Consider the following 25439-nt stretch of genomic DNA (forward strand, 5'->3'; position numbering starts at 1 on the left):
AATTGGCCAAAATGAAGGACTACAGGCCCCAGGCAAGTCTGAAATCCAGCAGGGAAGTCAAATGGTAAAACTCCAAAAGGACCTCCTTTGACTTCATGTCTCACATCCAGATCATGCTGATGCAAGAGATGGGCACCCACAGCTTTGGGCAGCTCCACCTCCGTGGCTTTGCAGGGTATAGCCCCCCCTCCTGGCTGCTTTCACAGGCTGGCATTGAGTGTCTATGGCCTTTCCAGGTGCACGATGCAAGCTGTTGGTGGATCTACTACTCTGGGCTTTAGGGAATGGTGGCCCTCTTTTCACAGCTCCACTCTGCAGTGCCCCAGTGGGGACTCTGTGTAGGGGCTTCCACCCCACATTTCCCTTCTGCACTGCCCTAGCAGAGGTTCTCTGTGAGGGCTCCAACCCTGCCGCAAACTTCTGCCTAGACATCCATGCATTTCCAAACATCCTCTGAAATCTAGGTGAAGATTCCCAAACCTTAATTCTTCACTTCTGTGCACCCACAGGCTCAACACCACATGGAAGCAGCCAAGGCTTGGGGCTTGCACCGTCTGAAGCAACGACCTGAGCTGTACGCTGGCCCTTTTAGCCACTGCTGGGACACAGGGCACCAAGTCCAGGGGACTTCACAAAGCACCAAGGCCCTGGGCCTGGCCCACAAAACCATATTTTTCCTCCTAAGCCTCCTGGCTTGTGATGGGAGGGGCTCCCTAAAGACCTCTGGCATGCCCTGGAGACATTTTCCTTAGTGTCTTGGTGATTAACATTTGGCTTCTTGTTACTTATGCAAATTTCTGTAACTGGATTGTATTTCTCCTCAGGAAATGGATTTTTCCTTTCTATTGCATTATCAGGCTGCAAATTTTCCAAACTTTTATGCTCTGCTTCCCTTTTAAATATAAGTTCCAATTCCAAACCATATATCTGTAAATACATAAAACTAGATTTTTTTTTAACAGCACCCAAGTTACCTCTTGAATGCTTTGCTGCTTATAAATTTTTTCCACCAAACACCCTAAATCATCTCTCTCAAGTTCAAAGTTCCACAGATCTCTAGGTCAGGGGCAAGAACATAGCAAGAGTCACCTTTATTCCAGTTCCCAAGAAGTTCCTCATCTCCATCCAAGACCCCCTCACCCTGGCCTTTATTGTCCATATCATTATCAGCATTTTGGTTGAAGCCATTCAACAAATCTCTAAGAAGTTCCAAACTTTCCCACATCTCCCTGTCTTCTGAGACCTCCAAGTCTCTAGGAAGTTCCAAAGTTTCCTACATTTTCCTGTCTTTTGCTGAGCCCTCTAAACTGTTCCAACCTCTGCCTCTTACCAGTTCCAAAGTCATTTCCACATTTTCAGGTATCCTTGTAGCAGTATCCCACTCTATTGGCACCAATTTACTGTATTAGTCTGTTCTCACACTGCTGATAAAGACATACCTGATACTGGGTAATTATTAAAGAAAAAGAGGTTTAATTGATGCACAGTTCCACATGGATGGGAAAACCTCACAATCATGGCAGAAGGTGAAAGAGGAACAAAGGCATGTCTTACATGGCAGCAGGCAAGCAAATGTGTGCAGGAGAACTGCTATTTATAAAACCATCAGATCTCATGAGACTTATTCACTATCATGAGAACAGCATGGGAAAAATCTGCCCCCACGATTCAATTACCTCCCACCATGTCCCTCCGATTACACATGGGATTATGGGAGCTGCAATTCAAGATGAGATTTGTGTGGGGACACAGCCAAACCATATCAATTCCTATAACATATTGTCTTATATTATTAAGGATTGTTAACTCCTAAAAGAGAAAAAAAATACTGGCCTACTTGCCCTGTCATGTGTTATGAAACCTTGTCCATTCATTCAAAGAGTATTTATTAATTTTGTTTCAATCTTGAGCCCTCATCCTTTCCCTCTGGACTTTCTCTGTAGCATAATCATATATACTTGCAGGTCTTTAACTACCATCTACAGGCTATTAACTTCCAATAACTCCAACTCAGGCATGTATATCTAGTTTTCTCTCAATATCTCCAGTCAAATATTTCATGGACATTTAAAATTCAACCAATCTAAAACTGAAGTCATCATCTCTCCCCCTACCCTAAACATCCACTTCATTGTTCAAGCTAGAAGCCTCATACCACCTGCCCTCTTTTATTACATCCAAATCTGATTGACCTTTCTCAACTGTACCTGTTGTTCTTTGCATCTGCCACTAGTTTCGCCTATGGATATCTCTCAGCAAACTATTATCATAAGTTCCTAACTGTTCTGCCATGGAAAGTTGTAAATAAGACCAGCATTTTTTTTCTGAGACAGAGTCTCACTCTGTTGCCCAGCATGAAGTGCAGTGGTGTGACCTCAGCTCACTGCTACCTCAGCTTCCTGGGTTCAAGCAATTCTGATGTCTCAGCCTCCCAAGTCTCTGGGATTACAGGCAGGTAATCCCATTGCCACCATGCTCAGTTAATTTTTTCTATGTTTAGTAGAGATGTGGTTTCACCATGCTGGCCAGGCTGGTCTCAAACTCCTAGACTCAAGTGATCCACCCACCTCAGCCTCCCAAAGTGCTGGGATTACAGGTGTGAGACAACTTGCCCGGCCTAGAACCAGACTTTTTTAAATGTCCTACAAAACTCAGATGATCACACCCTTCACTACCTTTCTAACCCATCTTCTGTCATTCCACCTTGCTAACTGTGGTCTAACCACTTGAGACTCCTTTCATTTCCTCTAATACATCAGGTTCTTCCCATATCAGCCTTATACGTGCTATTTCCATACCTGGAATGTCCTTCTTTCCCCCATCCACCAAGCTGACTCCTCTGTCAGTTCTCAGCTTCACCTTCTCACAAACTAGGTTATACCATCACTAAACACTGAATACCCTTTCATGATACCTATCACATTCAATATTATCTTTGTGTATTTTCCTCTTTCCCACTAGGGACAAAAACACTGCTGTCTTGCTCACTACTATATTCCCTGGACCTCAAAAAGTGTCTGGCAAGTAATAGGGGCTCAATAAGTATTTGTTGAGTGAGAAGTTAATAATCTAACCAACTATTTCATAATTTCATACTATGTCTGCTATAGACTAAGTGTGTCCCCAAAAATTCATGTGTTAAAACTTAATTGACTTTGTAATGGTAATAACAGGTGGGGCCTTAGGTGACTAAGTCATGAGGGTACAGCCCTAATGAATGGGATTCATGACCTTACAAAAGGTGAGAAAAAGCTGTTCACCACTACCTTCTTTGCCCTTCCATTTCTTCTGCTGTGTGAGGATACCTGGATGGTGTCATCTATGAGGAATGGGCCCTCACCAGACACCAAACATGGCTGCACTTGATCTTGGGCTTCCTCATTTCCAGAACTGTGAAGAATAAATTTCTGTTGTTTATAAATTACCCAGTCTCAGGTATTTTTAAATAGCAGTATAAGCAGACTAAGACAATATACTTGTATATGTTTCTTTTCTCAGTGCCTGAGTTTCCTCATCTATAAAATGCAGCCATAAACAATACCTGCCTTAAAGGGTGGTGGTTAGAATTAAATGAGTTAAGGTATGTAAAGAGTCAAACAATATCTGACCTATAGAAGTGTGATATGCTTTAGTTAATATTATAATGTTATTGTTTATTTTTAAAAATCATCATGCAAAACAAAGCTGTTGTAAGTGTATTTTGCTGAACTTTGTTACTTTTTAGACAGCTAAATGATGCACATCTTCCAATTTTCTATCCACAGATGGAAGATTGATTGCATAGAGAGGATTCTTTACAAAATTTTCTCTAAGTCCAGGTATTTTCAATACTTTTTTCTGGTAAGAACATTTAACATGAGATCTATCCTTTTAGCAAATTTTTAAGTGTACAATACAGTATTGTCAACTACAGGTACAATGCTGTACAGCAGAACTCTAAACTTAATCAGCTTGCATAAGTTAAACTTTATTCTCATTGTTAAAAGATAAACTTTGGCATAAACTTTTACAGAGTTTATTTGAGCAGACAGGATTCATAAATTGGGCAGCTTCAAACTAGAAGCGGTTCTGGGGCTCTATCCAGGGGCATGAGGAGAATGCTTTTATAGGGTAAAGATGGAAGCAAGCCAAAGAAAATATTTGATTGGTTAAAGAGGAGCGGTATCCTTATTTGGATCATTGCAGTGGAAAGTCCGTATTTAGAGGTGAGTTGGTGCTTTCTGATTGGTTAAGACAATTTATGCAGAGTTGGGCTTCAGTTTGCTTACACAGGAACCCAGGGCACTGGAGCCATCTGAGTCTACCAGCCACACAATTAATTATTTTAAACCATTTAATAGCAGCTCCCCTTCCTCGCCACTCTCACCTCCTGGTAGCTTCCACGCTACACTCTCTGTGAGTTTGAATATTTTAGATATCTCATATAAATGAAGTCATGCCATATTCATCCTTCTGTGTCTGACTTATTTCAGTACAATGTCCTTCAAGTTCATCCATGTAGTCACATATAGCAGAATTTCTTTCTTCTTTCTTTTTTTCCTTTTTGCAGAGAAAAGGGTCTCACTGTGTTGCCCAGGCAGGTGTGGAATTCCTGGGCTGAAGTAATCTATCCACCTGCCTCTGTCTGCCTCCCTAAGGGATAGGTTTACAAGTGTGAACCACTACACTCAGCCAGAATTGATTTCTTTCTTTCTGTTTCTCTTTCTTTCTTTCCTTCCTTCCTTTTTTTTTTTTTTTTTTTTTTTTTTTTTTTGACGGAGTCCCGCTCTGTCGCCCAGGCTGGGGTGCAGTGGCGTGATCTCGGCTCACTGCAAGCTCCACCTCCTGGGTTCACGCCATTCTCCTGCCTCAGCCTCCCAAGTAGCTGGGACTACAGGTGCCCACCAACACGCCCTGCTAATTTTTTGTATTTTTAGTAGAGGCGGGATTTCACCGTGTTAGCCAGGATGGTCTCCATCTCCTGACCTTGTGATCCGCCCGCCTCCGCCTCCCAAACTGCTGGGATTACAGGCCTGAGCCACCGCGCCTGGCCTCTTTCCATTGTATTACATTGTTTACATATACCATATTTCTTTTATCCAAAGTTTTAGTTAAATTTTTGAGTTACAAATGTAAACTGTAAGTGAAGTATATATTAATAAAAATTCCTTTAAGTGTTTCTTCTATTATTTTTCAAATGCCTCTTAAAATTGATATGGTACAATTTTAAATCATTCTACTAAATTTGTTCTTCAGTATATTGTCACTGTTGTGTTATCATGAAAAATATAACTTAGTAAATTCTGCCTCTGCTACATGTTCTCTTGTCAAAATATTGTTTGTTATTTTTAACATTATGTAAACCTTAAGGAATGATGGATTTTGTCCCATCTGTTTGAGGAAAAAAATCTTTGATGTTGGAATTTGAAAATAAAATAATTATTACATTTTCTCACCCTCACATGCCAAGAACTCACCAAAATCTTGTCACTTGGCATAAAGTCTCTAACCACTTATCAAGGATGTTAAATCATGCTTATAATATAGTTTTATTATGGCTGCTGCTTATAGAGTGAGGGGTATCCTAATATGCCACCCATAATATGGCACTTTGGCAGAGGCAATTGAGAATCAACAGATGCACAAAGAAGTTTCCCTTATCTGACTAATAGCAGCATATTCTGAGAAATAGGGCGACCATAAATTTCTTCTTCAAGATGGATGTAACCTTAGAAGGGAGGTGAATAAAACGTACATCAAATCCCTTCTCTAGTGAAGTTTTATGGCCCTGAAAGAGAGGAAAAGACTATTCAAACCTATACAGACAAATATTACCACGTTCTTCTTCCATTTCTTCTCCTAAAAAGAGAAGATCTATTTATCTTTCCCATATATGCCTTTTGTCCCCACTCCCTTTCTCCTACTAAGGTAGGTATATGAGTCTCTAACCATTTAAGGAGCTGTCTTTTGTGGGCTCCCATATGCATACAGAAAAATTATTTCTCTTGTTAATCTGTCTGTTGTCCATTTAATTCACAGACCCCAGGAAATAAACATAGCAGAGTAGAAGAAAAGTTTTTTTTCTTCTCCTACAAGGGTTAAATTGTATATTCCCAAATAACAAAATTAAATAATAGACTAATAATCATGTTGACCTTTAAGTTCTTGCCATGTGACTGCCTTTTGGAAGAAATCACTTAGAAACCAAATTAATCTATTTGATACATTAACATAGCACTTTGCTGGATGAGACCCAACATTGATTTGAGTGAGATCAAAGTCTATTCTGTGCAGGTAGTGCTAACACACAAGCCTCATGTCACTTTTAAAAAGGACAGTCTCCATATTGGCCATGCTCATGCTTAGGGAAGGAATCGTCCTGGCTAGCAACCCCTACTGTCCATGCAGCTCATGGCCAATCGTGTTTTTGCTATGTTTGGCCCCTCTTCTAACACACTGTCAAATGTTCTCTGTCTCTATGTCCACTGTCATCTACAATTTTTCTTTTAAATATTTAGGGCCCTGCAGACACAACCCCAGACATCTGATACATAAAATATGCCCTTTATATATATTTCATTTTCAACTCATCTGGGCTTTAAAGTTAACAGTGTGAAGGATTTTGCAAATAGATAAGGGAGAACATTTTTCCTTCTAGTTCTAGGCAGCATTTCTTACTCTCATCCTGTCTGAAAGGGAAAATGTATAGCAATAAACATGTTAGCTTGTTCTTTTTACTTGGGCCTTTTTTTTTTTTTTTTTTTTTTTGAGACAGAGTCTTGCTCTGTCGCCCAAGCTGGAGTGCAGTGCAGTGGCGCGATCTCCGCTCATTGCAAGCTCCACCTCCTGGGTTCACGCCATTCCCTTGCCTCAGCCTCCCGAGTAGCTGGGACTGCAGGCACCCACAACCACACCCGGCTAATTTTTTTGTATTTTTTTTAGTAGAGACGGGGTTTCACCATGTTAGCCAGGATAGTCTCGATCTCCTGATCTCATGATCTACCCACCTTGGCCTCCCAAAGTGCTAGGATTACAGGCGTGAGCCACTGCGCCCAGCCACTTAGGCCTTTTTTTACTCTCTGAAATGTAGTGCTTCAAACACTAAGTATTTGGCTTTAAAGTTAGCTTGTTTTGTAATATTAAAAGGACAGAAGCAAAATTAAGTATGAGAGGCTGCTAAATACAGAGCTCCAGAAAAGCTACATGAATGTGTTTTGCCCCATTAAACCCCAATAATGCAGTAATGTTGTTAATGGCTTGGAACTGCTGTTGGGATATGACTCCAATAGGACTCATTTGATCAGCAAATTATGTCAAAGAACACAAACAAGTGACTTTAATAAATGGAGCATCTTTAAACCTTTTAATTGTTTGTGAAACTTAAGTCTGGAAGCAGTAAAATTGTAACCAAAAATACACAACAATTTTAGTTACTTTTCTGCTTTCAAAGAAATAAAATAATTGTCTCATACCTACCTCACACAACAAAGCTTTCTGTTGATCATCTATCTAGAATCTTTGTGTTTTCAGTTAATAAGAAGCAGTAGTGTTTAGAATTATTCCTTAAGGGTCTGACTGCCAGTTCTACTTAGAAGAAGGACATGAAATTGGAGAGTCTTATTCAGTATTGACCATAAAAGCCCTTTGTTCCCCATGAATTAAGGTTCCAGGAGTCATCATTAGTCATCCGATGAGCTTTACATGTGCGTTGCTGGACACTGGTACATACACCAGTCTGGAAGACACTCTCCATTCTATAAAATCCCATCTTATCTAACTTAGGACATGTCTATATAATAGACCTATTTGTGCATTTTGAATCCATTGGCCTTATAAATCTATTTAAATTGAATAGCATTGAGACCTTTCAAACAAACTATGCCTGCAGTAAATGCTGTAGAAGTAAAATAAGTGGGTCACACACCAATTGCCTGTATTCTACAATGTAGAACAGTGAAGGAGAGCAGGCCCAGCAGTGCTGAGGCATAGCAAAGCTTACAATGGGGTTTCTTTCGAGAATGTGTGAGCTGCTTCTTGCGCTGCACTCTAAATACCATGCAGAAGGTCAGGATTTAATTTGCCAGCCTTCCATTGAAGGGTAATTTGAAGCCTGCTTCTTATAGTCTCCCATCCCCCAATGTGATGAAATTTAGCCCATAGAACATATTTCCACCAGAAAGAGGCATCTGTAGTTCTGCCATTATACAGGCGTCACCTCAGCATTCCTTTCTACCTACCAAAAACTTTTGGAAAAAGGGATTCATTTAATCTCCTTTTTAATGTGACCCAATATGTTTTCACAAATGGGAGATTTTCTCAAATGTGGCATTCATAACACTCTGTGTGGGTTTGTATGGCATGAGTAAATCAAACAGGAACCTCACCATTTTGACAGTCTGATTTAACTGGACCATTTTAAAGCACTAAAGCAGCCAAGAGCAAACACAGACAAGCCAACCAAGGAATTTTTAAGTTGGTCCAATTGAACCACATGTTTATTCACACAGACAACCTCCATCACCTGAAAAACTCCGAATTTAATTATATTCCATGGTTTTAAGGATTTCATTAGAGATTTTTAAAGACAAGAGTTACTCTGTACCCTACCTATCAAAAGAAATATTTGTGGTTAGCAGAGCTGTGCCTGCATGGTCTAGACCCATCATTGCCACTCTTAATCACTACATCATCATCAAAAAATCCCGAGAGCATGCTTGGGCCAGTACTAGACATAATTGTTTGGTTAATTCCATAGGAAGCTTGATTCACTGAATTTAATTGGAGCCAATCTACGCTATTGGTTTTCTCTTTAAGCACTAAGAGGCAAATGAGCCCATTGTGTTTCATATAGAATAATCAGCTTATAATCTGTTCATTTAAGCAGAAGGCTGACTTAGACAGACTAGCTTTGACCAGACTTACTCAAACACGATGAATTCAACTTCCATCCCAGTTCTACAATGTGGTGACTTTGTATCTGATACCGCAGTCTTTGTGTTGCCAGCGCTTAGTCCTCTGAAGATGTACTTCAGTCTACTTGAGGATCCCAAAGAGATGACCAAGAAAACAAGCTCACTTCAGAACAGTTAGCAATTTTCCAGTTACTTTAAGAGATAAAAGAAATTCTCTCATACCTTTCAGTCAGCTCTTAAGTTTCATGGTCCATGTAAAGGGAGGAATTGGTTACTGAGAAATCAAAGGACCTCTTTACTGCCAGTGCAACTATGTAGAACTAGGAAATCTATAACCAAAATGAATTATGACACAGAAACACAGATCTTTTGCTCTCCGAACTCCACAAAAACACTGAACAACAAAAAAAGAAACTTTGGACAAAAAAAAAAAAAAAGTATAGGTTAAAAGGGGGAAGAATTTATTTGGCCAAAGGGAAGAAAAGAAAAACTGACTCCAAGAATACCTGATACATGAAGAGTTTCTTCTTCATGATATCTTAGTTATTAACCTCAATGAACCAAGAAGCCAGGGAATGAAGAGCTCTTAAAACATTTTCTACTTCTAAGAATCCAAAACTCTGTATTCAAACATGACGATATAATAGACTTGAAAATAGTATAAACAATTTTTTTGCATCAATTTAGCAAACACAGTGATGTGTTGCTTAACAATGGGGATACATCCTGAGAAATGCATCGTTAAGTGAATTCATTGTGCAAACATCATGGAGTGTACTTACAGAAAGTAGATACAGAACCTACTACACACATAGGCTATACAGTATAGCCTATTCTCCTAGGCTACCAACCTGTGCAGCATGTTACTGTACTGAATACTTATAGGCAATTGTAACACAATACTAAGTATTTGCATCTCTAACCATATCTAAACATAGAAAAGGTACAGTAAAAATAAACTATAAAAGATAAAAAATGATGTGCCTGCATAGGGCACTTAAATGGAGCTAGCAGGATGGAAGGTTGCTGTAGGCGAGTCAGTGAGTGAGTGGTGAGTGAATGTGAGGACCTAGGACTCTAGACTTTATAAACACTGTACACTTAAGCTATACACATTTACTTAAAATATTTTTTCAATAATATATTAACCTTAGCTTACTGTTACTTTTTTACTTCATAAACTTTTAAATTTTGTAACTTTTTGACTATTTTCTAATCATACAGCTTAAAACACAAACACATAGTACAGCTGTACAAAAATATTTTTTTCTTTATATCCTTATTAATATAGTGTGGACATTTGTCCCCTCCAAATCTCATGTTGAAATGTAATCCTCGATGTTGGAGGCAGGGCCTGGTGGGAGGTGTTTGAATCAGATTCCTCATGAATGGCTTGGGCCATCCCCTTGGTGATAAGTGAGCTCTAACTCTAAGTTCACATGAGATCTGGTCGTTTAAAAGTGTGTGGTACCTCCCCCATGCCCCACTCTCTCTCTCGCTCCTGCTTTCGCCATGTGACGTGACTGCTGCCACTTCACTTTCTGCCATGATTGTAAGCCTCCTGAGGCCTCGCTAGAAGCTGAGTAGATGCAAGGGCCATGCTTCCTGTAAAGTCTACAGAACCGTGAGCCACTTAAACCTCTTTTCTTATAAATTAGCCAGTCACAGGCATTTCCTTATAGCAATGTAAGAATGGCCTAATACACTGATTCTATAAGCTTTTTTCTATTAAATTTTTTTTTTACTATTTAAACTTTTTTGTTAAAAATTAAAACACAAACACACACACATTGGCTTAGGCCTACACAGGGTCAGGATCATCAATATCACTGTCCTCCACCTCCACAATTTGTCCCACTGTGAGGTCTTCAATGGCAATAACATGCATGGAGCTGTTATCTCCTATGAAAATAATGCCTTCTTCTGGAATTCCTCCTGAAGAACCCTCCTGAAGCTGTTTTACAGTTACTTTTCTTTTTAAATAATCAGAAGGAGTACACTCTAAAATAACAAGTATAATATAGTAAGTACATAAACTAGAGTCATTTATTATCATTATCAAGTATTATGTACTGTACATAATTGTGTGTGCTATGCTTTTATACGACTGACAGCACAGTAGCTTCATTTGCGCCAGCATCACCACAAAGACGTGAGTAATGAGTTGCACTGTGATGTTAAGATGGCTACAACATCACTAGGTGATAGAAATTTTTCAGCTCCAGTAAAACTACCATCACATATGTGGTTCGTCATTGACCAAAATGCTGTCATGCAGTGCACACTTTATTTTTAAGAGCTTATTACATATTCAGCTATGTTCATCTTCAACAATGTAATACTTTAGTGCTCTGTAAAAATTCTCTTTGTAATTCTATTCCTTGAGAGTCATGATACTTGCATTCTGCCTTAGCTCTTTCACTTTGTATATATGAGTATTTATGTCACTTACATGTCGTAAAATCCCATTTCTCATATTCTTTTCAGCTCAGGACCTAAAGCCAAAAAGACCTAAGTTTGAATCCTGTCCCAGATATGTAATAACTGTAATAAAATAACACATTTTAAACATCTATAAGCTTCAATTTGCCCACGTGCAAATGACGATAATAATAGTATTTTCCTAATAAGGTTAGTATGAAGACTAAATGAAACAATGCGTGTAAAAGAACTTGTAATGCAGAAGTCATAGTAAATGTAAAAGAAATCTTATTATTCTTATATAAGTGAAAATACATATGTTTTTGTAAAGTATTAATTTCTGCCCTTACGGATGTTATATCCTCATGGGGGCGGCAGGCAATAGATAATATAATTCCAGGTAGTGGTAAGTGCTGGGCAGGAAAATAAAACGGGAGAAAAATGTCAGACAGCTGTGTGGAAGGTTGTTCTAGACAGGGAAGACCACTCTGCTGGGGCAACATGTGCACAGAGATCTGCCTGGTGCGCAGACATCAGCCATGCTTACATCTGGAGGCAAAGTCCAAAAGGCCCCAAGAAAAATATTTAGTCCCCAAGGAGGAAATTAACTTGGGGAAAAGGGAAAATATCTATGGTGGAGTCGGAGGAGAGAAGGGTCACCTAAGAGGAGTCAGGCCAACCTTACAGGCCATAGGAAGGACTTTTATTGAACTTAACTTTGGAAAGCCATTGAGCAATTTTGAGCAAGAGCAGAACTTGATCTCATTTATTTTTAAAGATCATTCCAGGGGCTGCCTTCAGTTACTCGATTACAAATCATAGCTGTACTTTTTGGTATTCTTTCTATCTTTCTTGTACTTTTGTGTCCCTTTACCCAAACACCAATTTTCTTTCTGAAAAGGCTCCTGGGTCTATCTCAAAACATCACCAGGAGAAAAATAAATTTATATTTCTGACTGGGAAATAGGCTCGGTTTTAGTACGTCTTAGGATAAAATCGTATTTTTTGGAATGGAATATGCTACACTGACATTTTTAAGATTAAACTCTATTGTTTTAGTTATGCCAATACAGCTTTTAAATAAGTTTTCTCCATATCATTATCAATATGTACAATATTTCTCAAATATTCATATGAATGTATTCATTTGGAAATTTTTGGGAGCTAATTACCACAATTATACCTGTAAAAACTTGTATGTCCTCTAATCACAGTGCTGCAAGTTTATAATTGTTTTTAACATTAGTGTTTATATAATTTATTTTTAAGGTATAATTTCATATTCTCTGGTTTATTTAGCACTTGATCAAGACCCAAGGAGTCAGTTTAACTGACTGTGTGACAGCAAATTTCTTAACCATTTATGACTTTGGTTTCCTCATCTACAAAATAAGGATACTAGATTGAAAGTGATGGGGTTATTTTTCCTTCCACAAATGTTATTGTAAGCATTCAACCAAGCATTTATATATAAATTGTATGCCATTTATTCATTTACTCGGCTAGTCTTTTCATTTAGTCTGGCTTTCCAATACTTCCCTTAACTTTTGATATTTTAATTTTTCATATAGTCTCTTCTTTCTTCGTATCTGACTAGCTCCATATAGAGTAAAAATAAATTTAAAAAATTTTATTTATGTGCTGGTTTTTCTTACATTCCCCAAAATTAGCTTTTTAATTTCCCTATATGACAATATATTGCCCATAGATTATCAATTGAAAATTAAATCTTAAGTCCTTGGGAAATAATGTAATAGCATTATATCATTACTGAATAAACCAATTTTGCCTAAAATTGGCTCCTAAACATTATGATTTTGGACTTACACCAAGTCTTAGGCTCTGAAATGGCACTCCCTCCAAAGCTACTCAGATGGTCTAGATTCTAGACTAAGAAAAGAATGGAAGAGAAGAGAATACTCCAAATGCTGCTGTGTTTCTTTGCCCCTATTTTAGGAGCCTAGATCTAAAGATTTCTTAATTTCCCTTCTACTTCTATGATAAGGTACCTACAAAAGTTGGAGTTAATCCAAAGAAAAGCAATCATTGGTAGCAGATTCAGTAAAAGGAGAACTTAAAAGGCTAACTACTCAATAGTAACAAAAAAGGGGAAATTAAGCAATGCTCACTACATGTCTGGAAAATATTAAATGATGCAGAACAATGGGAAATTTATACAGGGTATAAAAGCATAAATCAGGAGTCAATGAAAGGGACATATAAGCAGACTAGATTCTGGACGAGCATTTCTCAGCTCTCACATGCTGTGTCTCATGGTGTTGCTGGGAATGTTCTCGGAACTGTGGAATTTTTCAGTGTGAAAAACTCATTTCTGTTAGAAATGCAGCTACATAATATTACAATGTGAGCACTTAGAGTAGACTTGACAAAGTGGGATACAGCTAGCACTAAGGAAAAGATAAGAAGGCATAATGTCCAAACAATATTGAAGAAAAATTATGTATTTATAAGACTAGACAAGAAATTTGCTTTGTGACTATAAGACAGAATGTAGAACAGCAAAGAGTTTTTCTCAAAGGCACGGTTCAGAAAAGCAATCAAATAAATAATGTACTATCTATGGATGCTTTTCTAAAGTCTGTGAGATCTTGTTATACGCAGAAATGTTTTTATTGTAAATTTTTCTGATTTGTTTTGAGACTTTCAAGTGTTACAAATTTTCAGCAACAGTTGTATTCAAAAGGGTGTCCTACACACAAAAAGGCTGTCAACCAATTACATAGAAGAGTGATTTTAATTCAGGGTGGGGGAGATAAGCATCACCACATCCCTAGTTTCTTATATATAGCCCAAGCGACCAGGCCACCATGATTTTTCCCAGAATTATTGATGTGTTGAAGCAAAAAAATTAATTTTTTTTTTTTTTTTTTTTTGAGACAGAGTCTCACTCTGTCACCCAGGTTGGAGTGCAGTGGCGCAATCTCGGCTCACTGCAAGCTCCGCCTCCCGGGTTCACGCCATTCTCCTGCCTCAGCCTCCCGAGTACCTGGGACTACAGGCACCCGCCACCACGCCCAGCTAATTTTTTGGGTTTTTTTTTAGTAGAGATGGGGTTTCACCATGTTAGCCAGGATGGCCTCGATCTCCTGACCTCGTGATCCACCCACCTCAGCCTCCCAAACTGCTGGGATTACAGGCGTGACCCACCGCGCCCAGCCAATTAAATTGTTTTAAGTTTGAGGAAAATGTGCTCTAAAAAATACTTCTAACATTGTAATCAATCTGTGTGTTAGTCCTTTCTCACACTGCTATAAAGAGTACTACCTGAGACTGGGTAATTATAAAGGAAAGAGGTTTAATTGACTCACAGTTCCGCAGACTGAACAAGAAGCATGGCTAGGAGGCCTCAGGAAACTTACAATCACGCAGAAGGTGAAGGGGAAGCAGGAGCCTTCTTCACAAGGCAACAGGAAGGAGTCTGTGCAAGAACAAGGAAGTGCAACACTTTAAAACCATCAGCTTTCATGAGAACTCACTCACTATCAGGAGAACAGCATGGAGGAAACCGCCCCCATAATGGAATCACCTCCCACCTGATCCCTCCACTGACACATAGGTATTACAATTCAAGATGAGATTTGGGTAGGAACACAGAGCCAAACCATATCAATCTGTGATTACCTGATTAGCTTTAAAAAAAAAAACAAAAACACATCATGAAATTATTTAAAACGAAATTTAAGGGATCTGTAGACCATATGTCCTGGCAATTAAACTGTTCATAAGAAATAGTAATGAGTCTATAAACTATAAGTTTTTTCCTTATTATTCAAAGATAATATAATTTTGCATTTAGTTATGTCACTTCAGGCTCTAACTTTAACTTATTGAAATGTAACTGTATTTAAAGAGTCATATTACAATTTGCACAGAAGCTTTAAAGGATAAAGTGAATTTTTTTTTTTTGTTTTTTTTTGAGAGGGAGTCTCGCTCTCTCGCCCAGGCTGGAATGCAGTGGCGCGACCTCGGCTCACTGCAAGCTCTGCCTCCCAGGTTCACGCCATTCTCCTGCCTCAACCTCCCGGGTAGCTGGGACTACGGGTGCCCGCCACCATGCCCGGCTAATTTTTTGTATTTTTAGTAGAGACGGGGTTTCACTGTGTTAGCCAGGATGGTCTCGATCTCCTGACCTCATGATTCACCCGCCTCGGCCTCCCAAAGTGCTGGGATTACAGGCATGAGCCACCACACCTGGCCAGGATAAAGTGAATTTTTTTTTAGGAAGCAAATAGATTACATGAGATAAGATGATAAAGGAAGTTTTATTTTACCTACTCATATAAGAGTCTTCTTTTTAATCTAATTCTGAAGGATAATTTTGCCTGAAGAAAAGAAATGTAATTAAATGGTAAATTTAAGCCATCTCAGGTGCCCATACACATTGACCATATTTAGTTGCTTAATCTGATTATATTCTAGAATACTTTTAAAATTGTTGATATTGTGAAACATCCTGAATGATGAAAAGAGGTTTTATAATATTGCTACTCTTAATGAATGTTTTACAAATGTTCAGTGCTTAATAAGGTTTCAGGTAAGAAAAAAATACAAGGGAAATGATAAGAATAGCTGTTCCGTTGAGAATTATACAATATCTAATTTGGATAACACAATGACTTAGTCTTAATTTGTTCCAACATTCACTTGTACATTAGAATGAACAGCTGGTTAATTTAATAACTTCTGTTATAATTCATTTGCTTCTTTGTTATAATTTTTGTCTGCTTGTTGTTTGTCATTTAATACCATGGAAATATTTAATTCTTAATATAAATATAACATTTAAAAATTGCACAAATATTTCCTTCTTCATGAAACAAAAAAAAATGTTTCTAGTATTTGGATTATTCTCATGTGATTGTAGCTCTCAATAAATTGAATTCTCATTTCTGACTTCTAAAACTTTTCCAAAGAACATAAAATCGGGCAAAATTATTTCATTCTGATTCCACAATTCTACTACTAAAATTAGGTTCTTATTTATTTGTTCATTTTAGTTTTGACATAAAGTCAAGATGACCTATTTGTGAAAGTTCTTCCATTTCTTTCCCAAAGCAGGCCCTTATAGACAACAATAGTTTCTCTCGTCTCTTTATTTTTTTAAGGTCTCTGATGAAATTCTGTTGCTTTTATAACTAAATTCTTGAAGCATAAAGTCCTGTGTGCCAGAAAGCATTTACAGGAGTAGGTATAACACCTCAAACATTATTATATGGGACGGAACTGTTAGGTACATAGAAGAGTCCTCGTTAACTGGATCTGCAGTTCAATCAATGCACTATAATCCAACTGTTTCAAATTATTAATGGGAGACTTTAAAAACCATAGTTTATTAGAAAGGTGCATATGAGACCTTAGACATATTTCCTCTGACTACTGATCTGTAGCTTGGTATTTTAATTTCTTGTACAAATAAAATCATGAATGCCTATGTAAAGCAATTGTTGAGTAAAATAATATGTTATTGGCTATCATAACATTGTTCATCTACTAAGCAAATTGATATCTATAATAGGCAGTAGATTAATATCTTTAATACACCTAAACCAGTAAGTAGAAAAATCACCAAAGATTATGATTAGTACTCTCTGTCTCTCTTTCTCTCTCTCTCTCCTTTCTCTCGGCTTGTGGGCCTAAATAAAGAAAACATGCTTCTCTCTCTACCATATCATATTATTTACGGAAATTCTTTTTTATCCTATCCTGACAGTAACCAAAATCATTGCCTCAACTCTCCCTTCTGTTTTGACTGTGAGGTTTTGGTTTTTAACAATAAGTATAACTTAGGAATTAACCAAGTTGGGAAATTTTTTTTGTCATTTATCTTCCCTTTTAGTTTTTGAAAATTCTTCTAAATGTGTTCTGTGTTTTGTTTATTTAGTAGTAAAGAAAAATTGCATAATTTTTAAATGGAAATAATTGAGAAATTCTGAAATCATTAAGGGATTTCAAAATGTGGAAACTTTAAGAACAGAAATGTTGTTCTGGACTAAATATCTAAACAGGAAAGCTAACAAACTGATTTTTTTCATTCCTGTATTTTATTTTATTTTTTATATTCAAGTTGTCTTCTGTGAAGGATGACAGAATGTTAGATCTCAGCGAGATCTTAGAGGCCACCTAGTTCGGCCTCTCATCGCTCAAACATGAGAACTGAAATCATGAAAGCTGCATAACTTGATTCAATTATATAACCAATTGATGACCAATTTGGCACTAGAACACCGTGTTCTTTCCACTCAACCCCAACTTGAATGAACTAATTAACTTCTTTGAAAAGAGTTATAATTCTGTTTGCTTTTATACACTCATCCCAAGGGTCTAATGTTCCAAGAAAGCTTGCTCTCCTCCCGGTTACCTTTACAAGACACCTTGGGTAGATTTTCAGTAGACACATCCTTCTTCCCTTCTTAAGGTAAGAATGGAAGGGTGGAATTGTTATCTGCCATATCCTACCTTTTTATCTATGGACATTGTGCCTTCTCTGAGATCTCTTCAATATATTCCAATGAACTAGCATCACCACCAGGCATTTTAAAATGACTTTGGGAGTGGTACAGAGGCAAGATGATGGCAAAAGAGAAGGTACTGAAATGTGGGAGGTTATCAGGAAATAAAATGAAGTGCAGATAAATGAAGAACATCCAGATACAATTACATTTGAAACCAATAAATCTGAGGTAATAGAAATACATTTGTGTGGATGTTCCATCTGGAAAATTAGGTCAAACCATTTAGTCCATTAAATCACAATAATTTATCCAATATTTTGCTTGCTAAGGAAGTAAAGAAGGAATTTTTAATGCCAAATATATGGCTAAATACTCTCTTCCAGAACATTTTGTAATCATGTTTTGATTGCACAGTTTCAGAGAAACTGCTTTTCCTATCCAAATCCACTGCTGTTAACTCCTTAAAATTATATCCTGTTTCTATCTTAATAACTTCCCCACTCCCACCTTCCCCCCTCCTCTAAGTAAATACTCTCCTGTTTTGCTTCTGCCTCTCCTAATTTATCTCACAGAGTTCCTTGCCAGGATCTTCTGCTCCTCTTGGTACTCAACTGGTAGTGAGAATTTTACCTCACAGTTTCATCCCCATGTTAGTGAATCCCAACCTGAGTACCTCGTTTCTTTTTTTTTAATTTCAGTAGTTTTGGGGAAACAGGTGTTTTTTAGTTACATGGATAAATTCCTTGGTGGCAATTTCTGAGATTCTGGTGTGCCTGTCACCCGAGCAGTGTACACTGTACCCAATGTGTGGTCTTTTATCCCTCAACTGCCTCCCACCCTTCCCCTTGAGTCCCCCAAAGTCCATTATATTATTCTTATGTTTTTTTACTCTCGTAGTTTAGCTCCCACTTATAAGTGAGAACATACGATATTTGGTTTTCCATTCCTGAGTTACTTTCCATAGAATAATGGTCTCCAACTTGACCCAGGTTGATGCAAATGCAATTATTTCATTCCTTTTATTAGCTGAGTAGTATTCCATGGTGTATATATACCACATTTTCTTAATCCACTCTTTGGTTGATGGGCATTTAGGCTGTTTCCACATTTTTCCTATTGTGAATTAGTACCGTGTTTCTTACTACAGAGTAGTTCTATATTTCCAGCTGCCTAAAGGGCATCTTCTCTTGGAAGGGCAACCATTAAACAATCAACACACAAGGCCAGGTGCGGTGGCTCATGCCTGTAATCCCAGCACTTTGGGAGGCCAAGGCTGGCAAATCACTTGAGGTCAGGAGTTCAAGACCAGTGTGGCCAACATGGTGAAACCCCATCTCTACTAAAAATACAAAAATTAGCCAGGCGTGGTGACGGGCGCCTGTAACCCAAGGTACTCAGGAGGTTGAGGCAGGAGAATCATTTAAACCCAAGAGGCCGAAGTTGCAGTGAGCTGAGATCACACCACTATACTCCAGCCTGGGTGACAGAGTGAGACTCCGTCTCAAAAAAAAAAAAAACAAAAAACAAAAAAAAAAAAACACAATCACTACTGAGGAGACAAGGGTGCAGAATTTTAAAGAAAAATAAGAAAAAAGCCCTAACCTCAAAGTACTTAAAATTATCTGTAGATCACAATAGATGGACTAACAGAGAAACAGAAAATAACAAGAAGAGATTAGTGGGTGATAATATTTGAAAGGTAAGTGAGGTTGCAGGCTGCAAATGTTCTCAAGACTCCAAAAATCGGTGTAAATATCAACAGGTGATGAGAGAAGACTGTCTTCTGTCTTTAGTCATTCATTAAACAAATATATTGAGGCATGTAAGGCCTAAATATCAAGCATTCTTCTAAACACTGGGGCAGATTTTACGGTAGTGAAAAACTGCCACAAGGTTCTATTTCATACGGAGCCTTCATTCAAATGAAAAGTCAACAAATAAATAAGCGAAATAAATAAAAAAGATAATTTCATCTGGTGGTGAATGCTATGAACAAAATAACTCTTAGTGATGTGACAGAGAATAACTGAATAATTGTGGAGGTTATATTTCAGCTGAGACCTGGATTCAGAGAAGGAAACAGCCATGCCTAAATGGGGCTGAATGGGGGTGGGGAAAGTACATTCTAAGCAAGGGAAATAGCAGGTGCAAAGGCCCTGAGATAGAAATAAGCTTGGCATATACAGGAGTCTCATAGGTATACAGCATAGTGTGAGAAAATGAGAACACTATGGGATGAAGTCAAGAAAGTAAAATGAGCCAGATCATGTTTTTGCCCAAATAAGAAGTTTCAACATTTATTCTGACTGTTCATGATAACAATAAATTGATAGCACTTCATTTTACAACATAAACAAATCTACTGAATATGTCATTAGAAATAGGATAACTAGCAAATAAAGCACATATTCAGAAACAATATGTTAGTGTTTCAACCAGTATTCTTTAAGGCTCAGAGACATGAAGATGGTCACTAGAGAAATGTGGTATTTGCAGACTAGTGATGCTTCAACAGAAGCTAGGTTAAATATATACCCAAGCCATCTTTTGCTTAAAGCTTCAGTTTTCCACGTACTTTGACACCAGGAAGGGAGATGTCCTAGAGAAGGACTTCAGCAATTTGGTACCTGAGAGAGCCTCTTGGAAATTGGTCTTTGGATCAAATTATAAATTAATAAATTGATATTTACTTTGTTTTTCTTTTGTGGAACTCTACTTTGAATTTTCTTAGCTATATTTCATCATGTAGGAGACTAGTTAGACCTGAGTGAATTAACAAAGTTTATTCATTTATTCTACAACAAACATTGTGTTCTGACCATATAACTGATCTGATGCTGTAAACTTCAGTTATAAGATGTATAAATGATGGCCCTACCTTCAAGGAGTTGATGGTCATGGGGAAGAGCAATGAGCAAACAAATAATTACATGACAGTGAAATAACTGCTGTGTTGGAGCTAAGCAGTAGACAATGTGTGTAGAATATTGATACCCAGGAATAACTTCAAATCAAGCCAGAAAAGACAGGAAAAATGAGGGAACCCCTTGCTTAAAGACACAAATATTACAACTCATTAAACATTTTTTTTAAAAAACTAAGAACATGGTGCTGTTGATAACCAATAAAATACAATGCAATACAATGAAAATTTTTATTTAAAAATGTATATTTGGAGAAAGAAAATCTACCTAAAATCAGTAGGTAGATTTAGTGAATGTTAGATTAACTTAAAATATTTGTCTGAAAATATTTCATGAGAAAAGTCATACTTTCTGTGATTGCTCACACATATGATGCATGTCATAGACTATGCCATCTGTTTAGCAAATCATTCATTGTCTTCTGGTTCAAGGGTAATTGTGAGATAGTGTACTGATAGCTGGAAAGGCCCTTTTCAAAGTAGTCTGGAAGAGATGCACAGGTGCAACAATTTACAATAATATTTTTAAAACAGAATATATTCCACTCTTTCATGTCTAAATTCCTATAGAGAGCCAAAGAGAGCAAGAAGATATTTGTTAATGGACAATGCCTTTGAGGGACTTGGAGCTTATTCCTCATACGAGAACCAATCAGGCCACATTTCTCCCAGAGACCATCTTCTCTAGTTTTCACTCTGGATTAAATCTGAATTTCTGTATAAAACAATTAGACTTAGTTTGTGCTTTTCTCTCCTTTTCATGAATAATTTAGTTTATCTGTAAATTACTAATTGGGTTGTTGATAATTTTAGATTAATATCATTAGAATTACATTTTAAGATTATAGAGATTAATATGGAATTGAAATTTCCCCTGATGCTTATTTAATTGAATGGGGCACAAAGAAGCTTTCTAAAACATCTTCAAGCAAACCCAACAAGAGTTTTAAATAAGATTACATTTTAGTCATTCTCACAAATAGTTCTGATTTTGTTCCAACATTTTAACAATTTTAAATTGTTTCAACAATTTTGTGAAAAGTTTTAAACATAAAGAAAATTGGAAAAAATATTATGGGAAACACTCACATACCCACCACCTAAATACTACCATGAATATTTAATTATGTTTATTTTTCATTTATCTATTCATCTATCCATCTTTCCATTCATTAATCCATCTGATGTTTTTGATATAATTCCAAATAAATTGCTGACATCTGTACACTTCCTTTAAATACTTGAGCATGCATATTTAGAATATTTTTTAAATTTATAAGCATTGGCAAATGTATGTATTGATATAACCCAACCCTGTACAAAGACTTTATCATCCCCTCAGAAAGTTCCCTCACTCTCCTTCCCAAGGAATCCCTTCCTCTACTGCCAAAGGCAACTATTGTTCTGATTCTTTCTACTATGTTTTATATTGACCTGTTTTTAAAACTTCATATAAATGGGATAATATCGTAGGTGCTTTTTTGTAAGGTATCTCTCACTTAGTATAATATTTTAAAAATGTATCATGTTAATGTGTGTATCACTTGCTTATTCTTTTTTTATTGCTGGATAATATTACATTATGGAAGTACACTACAGGCTTTCAGATACATTTCCCTATACTTCCAGGTTTTGACTATTATGCATAAAACACTTGTTTTTGTTTTCCTTGGGTAAATAGGTAGAATTGGAATTATTGTGTTATAGGGTAGGTATGTTTAGTTTATATTCAATCGTTAGATCTTTTCATGTATGAGAATTCTACTTGCTCTGCATCCTTAACAATATTTGATATTATTAGTCTTTTTAATTCTACTCATTTTGACAGATGTGTAGCCCCTTGAGGTTTTAAAATGTATTTTTCTGATGACTAGTGATGTGCATTTTTTTGTGCATGTCATTCATCCATATATCCTTTTTGTGAATTTCTCTTTTCAAATCCTTTACCTATTTTTTATTGGATTGTTTAACATTTTTATTGAGTCATAGGAATTACTTACATAACCTGGCTACCAGTCTTTTTTTTTTTTTTTTTCTGAGACGGAGTCTCACTCTGTCACCAGGCTGGAGTGCAGTGGTGTGATCACAGCTCACTGCAACCTCTGCCTCCCAGATTTAAGCGACTCTCCCGCCTCAGCCTCCTGAGTAGCTGGGACTACAGGCACGCACCACCATGCCCAGCTAATTTTTGTATTTTTAGTAGAGACCAGGTTTCACCATGTTGGCCAGGATGGTCTTGATCTCTTGACCTCGTGATCCACCCACCTCAGACTCCCAAAGTGCTGGGATTATTACATGCGTGAGCCACCGCGCCCAGCCAACTTAGGTAACCTGGATACCAGTCTTTTATTATCAGATATATGTTTTTAAAATATTTTCTCCCAGACTTCAACTTCATGGTTCATCTGTTCTTTTGATGAGCAGCTTTTAAGTTTAACAAATTGATAATATATAATTTTCATTACAGTTGTTACTTTCCATAATCTAAGACATTTTTGCCTATGCCCAAGTCATAAAGATATTATTTTTTGATTTCCTTAAAATCCCAATGATTTAGGCTTTTATATTTAGGCCTATAAGACATTGCAAGTTAATTATTATATATGGAATAAGGTGCAGATGTACTGTCATTTTTTTCAAGATTAGTATCTAGCTATTTCAGCATCATTTATTGAAAATACCTTATTCTTCATAGTATTGCTTAGAGACTACTGTCAAAGGTCAAATGGCTGTATAAAGCATGTGCTTATTTCTGTGATATTTATTCTGTTCCATTACTCTATTGGTTGAACCTTATGCCAGTATCACACTGTCTGGATTAGTGAGAGATTTACAGCGAGTCATGAAGTTAGGTAATATGTTCTCCAACTTTGTTCTTTTCCAAGACTGCTTTGTCTATATCCAGGTCCTTTGCATTTCCATGTAAGTTTTTGAATTAACTGGTCATTTTTTACCAAAAAAAAAGTCTTTGCAGTGTGTTAAATCTATAGATGTATTAGGGAGAATCAACATCTTTACAATAATGAGTCTTTCATTTCATAAACATACTATATTTATTTAGCTCTTATTTTATTTCCCTCAGCAATATCTTGTAATTTTCAGTATAGGAGTCTTCTACACTTTTCTTAAATGTACTGCCATGTATTTTAGTTTCTGATACTGTTGTAAAATTTTCAGTTTCATTTTATGATTGCTTATTGCTTATATTTGAAAATACAATAAAGTTTGCATATTAACTTTGTAACCTATGGCATTGCTAAATGCACCCATTATTTCTAAAAACTTTTCCATAGATTTTGTAGGATTTTCTTTGTAAACAATTATGTCATCTATGATTTGAGAAAAAAGCAGACTAACTTCTTCATTTCCTCTAATATCACTATTTTTTTCTTGTTGCACTGGCTAAGACCTCCAATGTAATGTTGAATATAGATGGTGAGAGTGGACATCCTTCCCTTGTAATGCAGGACATTTTAAAACTGAAAAAAAAGAAGGGAATAAACTCACAATAAAAAATAATTCCCAGAAAGCATTGTTATAAGTTTTGCTTTAAAGACTACGTAATTTAAATAAATTGAAAATAAAACATTTTATATTTAAATAATACAATATTTAATATTTCCGATCCTCTTAATATTTTAAGATAACAATTTCTTTCTGGTATCATTTCTATTCAGCCTGAAGAACTTTCTTTAGCACTACTCTAGTAGAGGTAGGTTTATTGGTGATGATTTATCTTAGTTTCCTTTGATCTGAAATGTCTTTATTTCACCTTTACTCTTGAAGGATATGTTCATTGAGTGTATAATTCTAAGTTGACAGTTGTATGTTCTTATTGTTTTACACTTTAAACATGTTGTTCCAATATATTTTGGCTTCCATAGTTTCAGATAAAAAGGTCAGTAATAATTTGAAGCAGTGGTCTCCTTTATGTAATGTATAAGTTTTCTCTGGTTGCTCTAAAAATGTTACTTATATTTGGTTTTCAGCAACTAGACTATGATAAGCAAATATTGAATTTTCTTTATATTTATGCTGCTTGAAGTTTGTCAAAATCCTTGATTACTAAATTAGGGAAACCTTGAGATATTATTTTCTTAAATATTTTTCACTCCATGATCTCTCTCCTCTCCTTCTGAGACTCTAGTTACTTGCATATGAGATATTTTGCTCTTCCCTTACTGGTTCCTGGGGCTTTTGCTATTTTAGAAAATGTTACCCTCATTTTCAGATTAAATAATTTATATTTACCTGTCTTCAAATTTTATTGGCTCTTTCCTCTGTCATCACCATTCTGCTGTCATTCCCAGGAAATGAATTATTAAATTTCATATATTGTCTTCTTCTGCTAGAATTTTTATTTGGTTCTGTTTTCAAGTATCTGTAGTTTTGCTGAAATTTTAAAATTTATTATGAGATTTTCCTTCAACTCACTGAGTATAATTAAAATATCTGCTTTAAGTATTTGTCTGCTAATCCCAACAACTGGGTTATCTTGTGGTTGCTCTCCGTTCATTATTTTGCTTTCTGAAAATGGATCACATTTACCGTGTTGTTAATGTCAAAGAATTTTGGATTGTATCCCGAACATTGGAAATACCATGCTGTAAAAACTCTCAATTCTTTATATTTCTCCAAATTGTTGATATTTGCTGCTTTAACAAGCAATTAACTTGGCTAGATTCCAACTATCAGTGCTGTCTCTTTGTAGCAGCTTGCATCTCAGTTTAA

The 25439-nt window shown here is 36.6% G+C and overlaps 1 long non-coding RNA gene across 1 annotated transcript in view; it reads right to left on the minus strand.

The window, feature by feature from the left end:
* LOC134758772 (uncharacterized) overlaps positions 1–25439 on the minus strand; it is a 54722-nt gene that overhangs the window by 12160 nt on the left and 17123 nt on the right. Inside the window, exons 3-5 of the long non-coding RNA XR_010134360.1 lie at positions 24960–25100; positions 14642–14751; positions 11344–11386 (exon numbers count right to left, since the gene is read on the minus strand). This is a non-coding gene — a long non-coding RNA (uncharacterized lncRNA). The remainder of the gene's footprint in view (positions 1–11343; positions 11387–14641; positions 14752–24959; positions 25101–25439) is intronic.

The sequence above is a fragment of the Gorilla gorilla genome, chromosome 5 (assembly GCF_029281585.2).
Source record: "Gorilla gorilla gorilla isolate KB3781 chromosome 5, NHGRI_mGorGor1-v2.1_pri, whole genome shotgun sequence".
Lineage (NCBI taxonomy): Eukaryota > Metazoa > Chordata > Mammalia > Primates > Hominidae > Gorilla > Gorilla gorilla.